General features: G+C 47.2%; 1 protein-coding gene across 5 annotated transcripts in view; it reads left to right on the top strand.

Annotated features, from left to right (window-relative positions):
* The first annotated feature begins 4,805 nt into the window (after positions 1-4,805).
* Positions 4,806-11,366, top strand: part of TNRC6B (trinucleotide repeat containing adaptor 6B) — a 251,856-nt gene continuing 245,295 nt past the window's right edge. For all 5 annotated transcript variants that reach the window (XM_027595501.2, XM_027595502.2, XM_027595503.2 and 2 more), the window contains exon 1: positions 4,806-5,018. The gene's annotated coding sequence lies outside the window, so the exon portion shown is untranslated. The remainder of the gene's footprint in view (positions 5,019-11,366) is intronic.

Here is an 11,366-nt window from a genome sequence, read left to right as displayed (position 1 = left end):
GGGAAAAAGGGCAGGAAGAAAGAGGCTGCTTTGAAGGGGGTGGGAGGAGAGCCAGTTCCCAACTGGGATGTGGAGGAAGGACCACCGGAGGCAGTAAGTTAGCCAGGAAGAGGCGAACCTCTTTCCCTGAGTCTGTAGGAGAAAGGAGCGTGGGGTTGAACTAATGAAGGCTATGAGGGCAACTGTTCCTTTGGAGGCCGGATGTCTCCCCAGATGCACTGTGGCGTTCTCAAGGTAGATGTCTGGGACGACGTAGCAGCGAAGAAGACAGCTTACTCTTTGGAGTCAGAATGTCTGGTTTCAGCTGCAAGGTTATTACCTGTGGTGACCTGGGGGAAATTCGTCAGCCCCCAGTGCCTCAGTTTCCCTATCTGGAAAACGGGGATAACCAAGGTTGTGAAGATTAGCTGCTGTGGTCTGGGTAAAGCCCTCAGTGTAGCATCTGACACACAGCAAGCAAGTGTTCATGAAAGGGTAGCTATTATGAACAGCCACTTCTGGTGCTCCTGTGAGCCTCCTGCGGGTCTAACGTTGGCCAGCAAACAGGAGTCGTCCAGTGTTTGCTGCTTCACAGGGAGCTTTTCAGGAAGTGTGGTCATAAGAAGAGAGATGATTTAGAAGTGGCATAACATCTTTCACAAGGGCTTTGTTCCACAATAAATGCTACCAGACATGTAATAAATGCTTATAAGCATGTCCTCTATAATCAGCATCCTCTAGAAAGTTCCCCTCCCCCACTGCTCTTGGCCTTGGCTCTGGCCATACCCACTGCCCCAGTGAGCAGTATCAGCTGTCAGCAGGCTTCTTGTCTTTTGGATTAGGTTTCTTTACAGGGATCTTCCCATGGTTATATGATTGAAGAATTGGAGGATGCTTTACAAACACTTCCAAATGTCTCATAGCAGTGAGAGGCCTGCGTGAAGGGTGGACGGAGTTCTTCTGTGCCACAGAAATCAGAGTTGGAGCAGATCCAGCTGGCTATGTCACCCTGAGCTTGTGGGTCATTGCAGAACTGTTCACAGAAATTCCCGTTGCACTGGATTTTGTCCAGGCCAATGCAATGTGTTCAGGGATCACAGAGCAATCTCTCAAGGGAAAAAAGGAAGGCCTGTTGCTTGGAATGGCTTAGAGCACTTTTGGTAGCCATCCAAAGCAGCTATCACTCATCAGATCTGCCTTCCCTTCCAGCAAAAAGCCAACTGTATAGAATCCTACATATAGAACTCTAAGAATAGTAAAGCACTCCAAGAACATACTGCACTTGGCCTAAATACAATTGTGCAGGGCTTGATGAGTTTTTTTTTTACTCTCAAAGTTGGGTGAGTTGGAACAAACAAACAAAAAATATTTTCCCCAAATAGCATGCAGATAAGAAACGAGAAAGACAGCAGAGGAGAGCACCCTAGCGTGTTATTCTCTGACCTGGGCTGCCTTTTCAGGGCATGGATTGACTCCACAACTGCCAAAGCAAACCCATAAGCCCTAGGGTAGTGGGCACAGCAGACCCCCTCTCCCCCCAATTCATTGACTTTACACTAGCCTGAGCAAGCCCCAAAGTCCTGTAACAGGTGGTAATTTGTCATTTGCTGCAACAGAAATCTGAAACCATCATCCTCCACAATAAACATTTGGTTGATTTATTGGCCTCCTTCCCATAAGTATAGAAAGTGAGGACAGGTTCCACCCAAAGCTGCAGTTCTGAGCACTGAGGGCTCTCAGGGTGCACACGTTAAACCACACCCCACTATTTGTGGGAAGAAAAAAATCTACATGGTGGGTCTACTCATGAGGAGTCTGGGAAGATACTCTTTTTAATAGGAGTTGGCTCTAGTAGGGATTTGAGAGAGCTTTTCTTCTCTACTTTAAAACTTTCTGTACTGTCTGAAATCTTTACTCAGTGTTACTTTTATTATTGGAAAAACAATCTTATTTGGAAATTATTTTCCTATTCTCAAATGGGCAAGCAGGACAGGGGTTCCAGCTCCCTGCTTTCTCCTGGGGAAGGAAAGTACAACGAGGCGGAGCAGATAGAGAGCTGAAGGCCCTCACAAACATTATAGGAAGAACTGGCTTTGGCCATTCCTGGATACTCCTCTCTTGCTCCCTGCCCAAAGAGAGCAAACATTGCAGGTCACCACACTTCATCAGCCCCTTGGCCAGCTAAACGCGTTTCATCCTTTGGTTCTCCTTATAGATGTCACTTCTTCTGGGAAGCCATCCTGTCCTGCCAAGCTTGAGTCCTGTGTTCCTCCCGTGTCCTTCCAAGCCACCTGCACTGTGATGATCTTTACCTTTGGCCACCCTCACTAGACTTGAGGTCACTGAAGGCAGAGGTGTTTTAATCCTCTGTGTAGCCCTTGTACCTTAGGAAAGTGCTGATAGACTCAATAAACGTTTACTGAATAATTATTTGTTTGGGAACCTTTTATAATCAGAACAATTTAAGGGATACAAAGACGAAAAAGAAATCATTTGTTTTCAAGGAACTTACACTAAGTTAGGGCAGACAGATGTGTTCAATAATTGACCGTAAAACCAAGCACTGGTTTATGGGTTAAAAGAGTTACAAAGAATCAATATGAAGATAAGGAAGGTTTTGAAGTCTGAACATTTCTCATTCATTGTATCTTCTGATTCAGAATCCCCATTTTTAAAAATTTTTTTAAAGATTTTATCTATTTATTTGACAGAGAGAGACACAGTGAGAGGAAACACAAGCAGGGGGAATGGGAGAGGGAGAAGCAGGCTTCCCGCTGAGCATGGAGCCTGACGCGGGGCTCCATCCCAGGACCCTGGGACCATGACCGGAGCCGAAGGCAGACGCTTAATGACTGAGCCACCCAGGCGCCCCATATTGGAATGCTAGGATGGGGTATGTGCATGTTCTTATAAGGATCCAGGCTCTTAGGAACTTTATTAGAATTTGACTCATGATCTTTCCTTTCCTCTGTCCCTCTGCTGGCAGTTGCCCTAGGAATACCTGCCACTTACTCTTAATTGATGTTTGTGAAATGCCTTGTCTTCCTCTGCTGAAAGTCTGTCAAGTGTTGAGCATTACAGTGTTACAGTGGTTGTTTTATTACTAAAGCAGTGCCAACGAGGTTACACAACAGCTTGGATCAGGAAGTGAAACAAGGGCGGTGATCCCACTGAAGCTACAGGGGATGGGGATTTGGGATGGTAAAATGTTAATTACCCGAGACGGAATGTGGGCTGGAGTCCAGAGCTGTGCTCCTGGAGATCATTTCAGTCCCAGAGGCTGGGGCTGGCTCTTTGGCAGTGGGTCCTAAGCATCCTGCCCTCCCCTGGCTGGAATGTTGGATTCACTTCGCTGAAAGCTGCCACAGAGAAAAAATCTAGTGGCGAGGAGCCAGGAGCACACGTCTTGCACTGCATCAGGGGCCACTCTGGAAGCTTCCCAGGAGCCGAAGGGCTGTTCCATTTGCATGTAACAAATTATTTATTTCTAAAGCGTTTATTCTTTATCTCTCTTTAGACTCTCTTTCTCCTTGTTTCTGGCTCTTGAGGTCTCTCTCCAAAGAGTGAGCTGGAGATAGAGGAGTGAGGGTTGAGGAGGTAGGCTTGGCACACAAGGATGGTAGAAATGTTCATTTATAAAGCTGAGAAAATAAACACAGAAGTAGATGGGCTTCTGGTCAGGAAACACCAAGATGGTTTACTTTAGGGTGGGGAGGAACGGGTGCCAGCGAGGAGAATGCGGGGGCGGCAATGACACCTCTCCATTGCTTTAGTCTCCCACAATGTCACCTCCAGAAACTGATGGGGGAACTTGCATTCGGAATGAAATATTTTTAAGATGCCGGGTTGGCTGGCAGGTAAGATTCCGGACGAAGGGAGAGGCACCAGTAAAAAGAGCGAAGGCTCTGGAGTCAAGACAGTCCTAGGACCAACGCCGGGCTCACAAATTACTTTCTATCTGGGTGACCTTGGGCACGTGTCCTAATCTCTTTAGAGCCTTTGCTATCTGTAAAATTTAGAGAATGTAAAACTCACAGGTTTAACCATAAAATCCCTGTAAAGAACTCAGAACAGCAGCTGGCACAAAGTAGGCACAAAATAAACGACAGTCATCATTATCGTCAACTACGGACCAAACGACCATAGCCCTCCAGACTCCCAGCAAACAACCCGTAGCACAGAGAATCCAGATCCGACCGACGCGCCTATTTGCCCAATAAGGTCCCAGGAAAGAACTCTGTGGAGTCAAACCAATGGCACTAGTCCTTGTTGTTGGACGGGTTTTCTGGCCGTTCCACCAATAGCTTGAAGATTTGACTAGGGAGTGACATTCTGACAGTCCAATGACGCACAGCCAGCCCACACTCCGCACTTCGAAGGGGATAAATTAAGGAGCCGGCTTGTATAGATTCCGTTATTAGGCAATACTGGATGGAGAGAGGAGCTCAGGGGAAACAGCGCGAGGGCGAGGCACCAATGAGCTAAAAAAAGAAAAAAGACGATGGTTGCGCCAAGTGAGCTCGGCCGCCATCATGCTCTAGTTTCCCCTTCACCTCTCCGGGTCGGCGACCAAGGAAGCGGCCTCTGGGATGCTGAGGGGGTGTGTCCCCGAATGATTGGCGCAGGCAGCTCAGCCAATCCTAGCTCGTCAAACGGGAAGCACTTGACCAATGAGGGGCGACGGCAGCGGCGAGGACTTGGAGGGGCGGAACCGCAGCTTGATGAGCAAAAAAGTCAGCCAGTGAGATCCGGAAGCATCCTCCCTGCGGCCAATGGAGTGGGGCTCTGGGCGGGCCCCCGAGTGTTTGTGTTGTGGTTTTGGGGGAGGGAGGCGGAGGGGAAAGTTTGTTTATTTTGTTTTTAGTTTCTGGGGTCCCCGTGTTTCTGGGAGGTGAGGCGGGAGGGAGTGACCCCCCCGCGCCCCTTCAGTCCCCCTACTACGTCGCCTCCATAGCCTGCGGAGAAGCGGGGACCGCGCGCATCGCAGCGCATCGCCTCACAGCGGAACGCCGCGCACTCGGAGCCGGCGCGGCTCGGCGGTGAGTGAGGACCGACCGCCACTGCCGCCCTTCCCCTCCCCCGCGCACCGCCCAGTCAGAGCTGGGCGGCCCGGTGGGCGAGGACGCCCGCGGGAGCGCGCGGCGCGGGCCGGCCTGTCAAGCTGAGGCGCAGCGTGTGCGTGTCCTCGCGAGTGAGCGCGCGCGGCGGGGACAGGGCCGGAGGGGGGGTGCGGGAGCGCGCGCGGGCCCTGGCGGGGGCGGCGGCGGCGGCGTTCAGCTCGCTCTCCGTGGGGGCGGCCGTGTGGTGGGTTTGACCCCGGGGCGGGGAGGGATGCGGGCGATGTCCCGCGTGCAGGGAAGGGGCGCCCCGAATGGCAGGGCCGGGGCAGGCGGGCGGGCGCGCGCGGCTCCGGGCGTCACGCGCCAGCAGGTGTGAGCTGGGGGAGGGCTTCCGGGTGGGCTGGTCGAGTCGGGTTCGCTTCCCGTCGCTGGGGGGGACTCCGGGGCGGGGAGGCGCTCCCTGTCGCGGCGGAGAGCGGGGGCCCGCGGAGACGCGTCGGGCCCCTTGCCTGGCGTGGGGGAGAGGGAGGCGTCAGGCCTCCGAGCCTCCCGGTCCCTGCCTGCGCGGGACCTGCGTGACAGCGTGAACGCGTTCCCCTGCTTCATGCGGGCCGGGAGGGGGTGTGTGTGGAGGGGTCGCACCCCTCACCTCAGAGCCCTGCGGCGAGGCCACCCCCGAGAGGCGATTCAGGCTTTCCACGAGCAAATGGGACGGAACGGCGCAAGGAGTGTTTTCTGTCTCCCCCTGAGCTGGCGCCCCTTAGGTTCAAACTAGCGGGTTTGTTAGCCCGCGGTGGGCCAGATACCCTTTTAAAGTGGCAGAGGACACCCAGTGACCGTAGCTGCTTCTTAGGTGCCTTAAGTAAGGACCAGTCCATCCTCAGTTCTTTAGGCACAGTGTACTGGTCTCGGTCTTTTAAGGTTCCTCGCTTTGTCACGTATCTTTTGGCAATTTTGTTACTCTTTAGCATCTATGCTAGAGATTGTGCGAGGAATAAGACGGATTTCAAGGTGGTCATTTGTATTACAATATAAGCAAAATTATGCAACAAAATTGGCCAGAGAGATTTCCCCATAGTGAATAAAACGTTATGGGTTGCCTTCTCCTCCCACCCCCCAGGAGTTAAGTGTACGGAAATAAGGTGTGTGAAAGTCTTGCATCTTAGCATTTTGTGAAGGTTTAAGAATAGAGGCTATTTCCTTCATTGTTGTGGGGAATTTCAGTGGACGATAGCTTCCTGTTGATTCGGAGAGGCATCAGTGATCTTGGCTTTGAAACTATATTTATTGTTTCGGTAGTGTTATGTAAATGCCTCTTTAAAAAGCAGAACTTTTAGCAGCGTGCGGTATCGCTGTAGGTAGGTAGTGGGAGGGATAAGAATGTAGTAGGTCCCTACACTAAGGGATCTAGAACACAAAGCAGACCGGCCTTCCCCACTTGGGACACAGCGATGATAATAACGCTGCCTTTATATTTTCTTGGTTCCTGGACGTTTTTGGGTGCTTGTCCCAAACATCATTATTTGAGCAGAATAGCTTCTGATAGGACTTAAGAAGAAGAAATTACCAACCTGCTTTTCTAAGGGAGCATATAAATGCCATGCCCTTGAGAAAATATTTTTTCTTCATTCCGATAGAAGCATTTAAAAATGTTTTAAGTCAGAACAACACCATTTATTCAAATGATAAAATGTTAACTAACATTTACTGCATTCTTCTAACATGCCAGCCTCTTCGGTTTTTTTTGTTGTTGTTGTTTTGTTTTGTTTTTTCTAATCCTTACCTCAAGCCTGTCAAGTAGATGTCATTACTGTTTTGTGGCTAGGAAGAAGACCGTCCAAGAGCCACACAGCTAGGAACTTGAAGGGATAGGTTTAGTCTCACGTCTGTCTGGTTTCAAAGCCTGCGCTTATTCCATTTTGCCTCTTAACTTATCCAGAGGAAGAAAGGCAGAAAGGACACTGAAAGGTAAACCGGAAAAGAAATGAGAAGTGCTACTGACTATAAGGCTGCCCAGACCTAACTTAATATTAGGGGCGCCTGCGTGGCCCAGTTGTTAAGCGTCTGCCTTTGGCTCAGGTCATGATCCCTGGGGGTCCTGAGATCGAGCCCCCGTATTGGGCTCCCTGCTCAATGGGAAACCTGCTTCTCTCGCTCCTGCTCCCCCTGCTTGTGTTCCCTCTCTCACTGTGTCTCTCTCTGTCAAATAAATAAAATCTTAAAAAGTTACTATTAAACTCATTCTTAGTTTTTAGAAATTAAGAACATTTTTACAACATTACATCCCAGCTTTGTTTTCATTTCTTCCGTTTGATTTTTATAAAGATAAATAAAAATGCATTTAATTCAGAAGGTCAAGGCTTTCAGAGCCCTTTGTGCAAATCTCTACTCCAGGACCTTGTTATTGTGATAAATTCTGTGCTCTCTTCCAGGGACCAGACATTACTCCCTTTTGTATAGTGCTTGGCACATAGTAGGAACACAGTGAATGTTAGCTGACTAAGAAGCAGAGTTAAAAATGTAATGACTTCGGGTTTGTTTTGGCAGTTTTAGTTTAATGGGACAATAAGAAAGTGAATAGTTCATGTGCAAAATGCATGTTCTAGAAGAATACTGGAATGGAGCCACTCGTCATGTGGAAAGTTGGCTCTGCCAGTTTGCTAAATCTCCCAGTTCTCCTTATCTGTTTGAGCTCTGTGCCATTCTGTTCTTCCTTTCACCTCTGGAGTTCTAAAAGAGGAGTCTGTACTGACTGTTTTCCTTCACTGCTCCAGTTATTCTTTGAACCTTTGCAGCCTGGTTCCCAGCCTCACTGAGGCTTTTTCCAAGGTTGCCAGTTACCTAATGGTTAAAAATCCCAGAGCATCTTTTCGGGATTTATCCTGTTACGTCTCCCTTCAGCAGTCAGTCCTTTTGAGCACCTCCTCCACCCCTTTAAAAAAAATAACAGTAACCTTAGCTTTTAGTATGTGAATGTTAACACGTGTATAGATTCATGTAAACACCACCACTATCAGGATACAGAGTGGTTCCATCATCCCCCCCAAAACTTCCTCGTACTATATTCCTTTTGATTCCCCTTCCTCCTGGCTTCTATCTAAGAGATAAACAAACACTAAGGGTCAGACCTAGGCTCCTTTTGTTGTTGTTGTTTTATTTTTCTCTGTCTACTCCTGGAATATGTTATTTACTTTTGGGACTTAAAACCATCTGTCACATTTGTATCTGCTAACCTGCATATCCATGTCTGACTGCTCTTCTATACTCCAAAACAACATCAGTATTTACCTGCTGGGATTCTTCACTATTCCTTCATACTCAGTATGTTTAAAGTTTTGTTTGACTTTGCCTCCTAAACCATCTCTTCCATCAGATTTTCTGTACTTTTTGGTGATGCCATCCTCCTCCCTGCTTGGAACCCTGCAGCACTTGGAGGGCCTTATAATAAACTCTTTTCCCAGACCCGGAATCCTGCTACTCATCTACAAATATTGGCTCCTGCCCCTTTGGTGCCGAGCTGGCTCCCATTCAGTAGTCTGAGCAGAGCATAGGTAACTGGAGTACTTAGAACGCCATCGCGATTGGACCACTTCTCCGGTCAGAACCCCTTGTGGCTTTGCATTGCGCTGAGGCCCGTTTGGGATTTTATTTTTCATCCTTTGGGCTCGGTAAGATCTGGTCTCTGCCTGCCTCTCCAACCTTATCTCATCTCTATTATGGCCCACCCCACTTTCCGATGTCCCAATTACTCAGTCTTTCTTTCAATTCCTTGAATTACCCAAGCCTTTTGCAGGCTTAAGGTTTTTGTACATACCACTCTCCTGGCTTGGGCTGTTCTTCCCCCGCTTCCTCCCTAATCTTCACCCACTGACTTCAGGGTTCAGGTTAAATTGTCACTTCTTCAGAGATGCTTTCCTTTATGACCTCCCCCCGGCCATCCACCCTCAGTCAGGTCTTTCAGAGCTCCTGTTCCTTTTTCATAGCTCTCACCACAATTTGTGATTCAGGACCATGTCTGTTTTGTTTCCCCATGTCTCCAGAGCCGAGCCAAGTATCAGGCGTACAATAAACTCCCAGTAAATGTTTGTTGGCTGTGTTGTGAGTCTGGATTTTGCTTTTATAATTTATTGCTTTCTTGTAGTTCCTGGTAGCCTTGCCTTCTACCTCCCCCCCCCCCCCCTTCTCTGGGACTTGATCTCACTGCTGGAAGCCTTGCCACACAGAGATAGATCTGAAATTGCTGAAGAGGACACCGATCCTGTTCTCCTTCTGAATTGTACCTCTGCCTGGGAGCCCTTACCACTGAGCCATACTAGATCTAACCCAAACTGGCTGAGTTTGCTAAGTCCACTGAGCAGTGCACCTTGATTATCCAGGCTGGGGCCAGTGCTTGCAGCTGTTATTCTTCGCTCACCAATCCCTGCTCTCGATTTCTTCTTCCTCTCTCCACCTGGCCTGCGGCTTCTAAAGACCTTGTCTGCTTTCCAGCTGAACCTGCTTACCCTTTGACATTTGCCAGCCTTTTGACATTGACAACTGCCTCCAGTGTCTTGACCCTACAGATTGCCCCTGAGCTAATGTTCCTGAAACAGTGCTTGTTTATGTTTCCTGCCCCCTCCCCAAATCTACCACAGGTACTTAAGGTTGAAAACCTTCCGTGGTGTTCCATTGCCTAGAGGGCTTAAAACTCTTTGGCTTGTTATTTCAAGTACTTTGGACTAGGACTGTCCAATAGAAGTAGAATTCAAGCCACAAATGTGAGCCACATATGTAATCATAAATACTTTAGTAGCCACATTAGAAAGTAGAAAGGGCGAAATAGATTTTCGTAAAATCTTACTTACTTTAATATATCCAAAATATTTTATGTAAACGTGTAATCCGTAAAAAAAAAAATTACTGAGATGCTTTACATTCTTTTTTGTGTGTATGTGTGTTAGGTCTTTGAAATTTGGAGTGTATTTTTCACTTCATCTCAATTCAGGCTAACCACTTTTCAAGTGCTCAGTAGCCACCTGTGGCTAGTGGCTACCATGTTGGACAACACAGCTCTAAACCACGTCCTCAGCATAGTTGGAGAGCTATACCTAGCTATACCTAGGTAATTCCAGCCACTAGCCCTTTGATAACTGTATCCCACTTATCTACAACCAGTTCCTCATCCAAATACGCTAACCTTCCTTGCTCGGGAATCCCAAGGTATCTGTAAACTTCACTTCTCACCATTTCTTCTGATCCTTTAACTTTATTTTTGTGTGTGTAACTGTTTTTCTATAGAGTAATTACTTATAATATTTACCAGTTTGCATTATTACCTGAGGTAAAGTTAAAGTATTTTAATAAATTTAACAAGGCATAGGCACTGACCATTGGAAATAAGTGCCCGATGAATTAGAACTGATGGCGACTGTGCCCAGCCTCTGTGTGTACCTGCTGAATTACAGCTCTTTTTTTTTTTTTTTCCCCTGAATTATAGCTCTTACTGTCCTGAGTTATGTGTTGTTGGCTTCCCCCATCAGACTGTGAGTTCCTCGAAGGCAGGCTTTTGTCCTACTCATCTTTGCATCCCGTATAGCTCCTGTCCTGGCCTCTAGTGGGCAGTCTATAAATATTTTAAATAAGTGAACAAATGCTATGTTATATCTTATTTTATTCTATGTTCTATATTTTATCTTAACAAATAGAAACTAAAATATAAGTCCTCTCAGGACAGAGGTCATGGATTATGAAGGAGTATATGGAATATTTTATTGATTGTCTTCATAGGAAGACAATCTTCTGAATGAAGATTTGCTTTAAAAAAATAACTGTTGGGGGGTGCCTGGGTGGCTCAGTCGGTTAAGCATTCAAGTCTTGATCTCAGGGTCATGAGTTCAAGCCCTGAGTTTAAAAAAAAAGATATCAACAAAAAAATAACTGTTGGGGCCCCTGACTGGCTCAGTCAGTGGAGCATTCGACTCTTGATCTCAGGGTTGTAAGTTTAAGCCCGACTTTGAGTATAGAGATTAATTAAAATATAAAATATTTAAAAAATAAAAAATAACTGTTCTAAGGGCACCTGGCTGGCTCAGTGTGTAGAGCATGTGACTCTCGATCTTGGGGTCCCGACCTTGAGCCCCGTATTGGGGGCATAGAGATTACTTAAAATGTTTGTTAGTGCCCATTGGTGATAGTTAAAAAGTTGAATAAAGATTAAAAAAATAATAACTGTTTAGATATTATTATGGGTTTTCAGGCTGGGTCAGAAATGAGGTTTGGCTTTAATTTAATGAGACTTATTTTCTTCTGTGGTTTGTAAACTGGCTCAGAAAGGAGCTTCAAAAGAGC

The sequence above is a fragment of the Zalophus californianus genome, chromosome 9, assembly GCF_009762305.2.
Source record: "Zalophus californianus isolate mZalCal1 chromosome 9, mZalCal1.pri.v2, whole genome shotgun sequence".
Taxonomy (NCBI): domain Eukaryota; kingdom Metazoa; phylum Chordata; class Mammalia; order Carnivora; family Otariidae; genus Zalophus; species Zalophus californianus.
The sequence above is the reverse complement of the archived record's forward strand: the minus strand, read 5'-3'. Positions and strand labels throughout refer to the sequence as shown.